A 1,208-nucleotide genomic window follows, 5' to 3' on the forward strand; every position below is an offset into this window, starting at 1 on the left:
ACAAACACGAAAAAAGATGAATGACAAAACATCACGCATTCAAACCATCAAATTTACAAACTGTAGGAATCATTGCTTTGGATGAGCCCCCATTTGTTACGACTGGCTCAGGGTCGTAACAAAAAACATAAAACCATACCGTGGTTAAAGTGAATAAAAGTAAATGTTTATTAACAAAAACAACTATCAAAACAAAAGAAACTCAAAAGTGCAAAAGACGGGGAGCTGGGGCCTGGCAACTACCATTGCCTCTGCAGAGTGGACGCTGAGGCGACAAGCGACAAGCGACAAGCGACAAGCGACAAGCGACAAGCGACAAGCGACAAGCGACAAGCGACAAACCACCAACGACCAGCGACGAGCCACCCAGCGCCCCTGAAAGACGGAGGCAGCCAGGTTTAAGTATCCTGCACTCCAATCACCTGATCAGGGACACCTGCAAATGGGAGGAGCAGAAAGAGGGACAACAAGACCAGCCTACAAGGCCCAGGGCCGTCACAAGTGTAATACTAAATAAATCTTGTTTTGTGTTTAAAACGGAATACAATATATATTTGCTCCATAAAATGTATGTTTAGTAACTAAACCCCTTAAAAATTAGATGAAAATCCTGAATAATCTTTTAATGTAAAGTTTGGTCATTATTATTCTTGATGTTACTTGGTTTAACTTGTAGAAAATGTTAAATTATATTGTTTTGTAAATTCTCATGCTCTTTTCAGTGACCCACTCTGAAGTATCTCTACACTGCGTCCACACAAGTCCCAGACTTCCCAGAGTTTGTGGTTGTTGCGTTGGTTGATGATGTTCAGATTGCTTATTATGCAAGGATGTAACTTTGTGTTGCAAGTTGGTGGGGACAAAGAGGGTGGATTAGGGTGATAATGCACCTGTAGTTACTGGAAGATCTTTTCTAGTGCTAAGAATAAAGCCAAAACTTAAATGTGAATGCCAAATAGTCTTATTCAATAAATTAGGATTTACATCCTGATCAGGCTTGTCAGATTAATAGCACCTTTCAAAAATAATCTTTTAGCAGATATTAAACATACTACAAAATATAAACATGTTAAAACATACATAATCTGAAAAGCTCAAACGAATAAAGAAATGGCAATAGCTGTGTTTTTTGGCATAGAAAAGGCCTTTGATATGTTGTGGAAAGAGGGATTATTGATAAAATTAGAAAAACTTGTCATAGGAGGTAA

Source organism: Poecilia reticulata, unplaced genomic scaffold, assembly GCF_000633615.1.
Source record: "Poecilia reticulata strain Guanapo unplaced genomic scaffold, Guppy_female_1.0+MT scaffold_339, whole genome shotgun sequence".
NCBI lineage: Eukaryota > Metazoa > Chordata > Actinopteri > Cyprinodontiformes > Poeciliidae > Poecilia > Poecilia reticulata.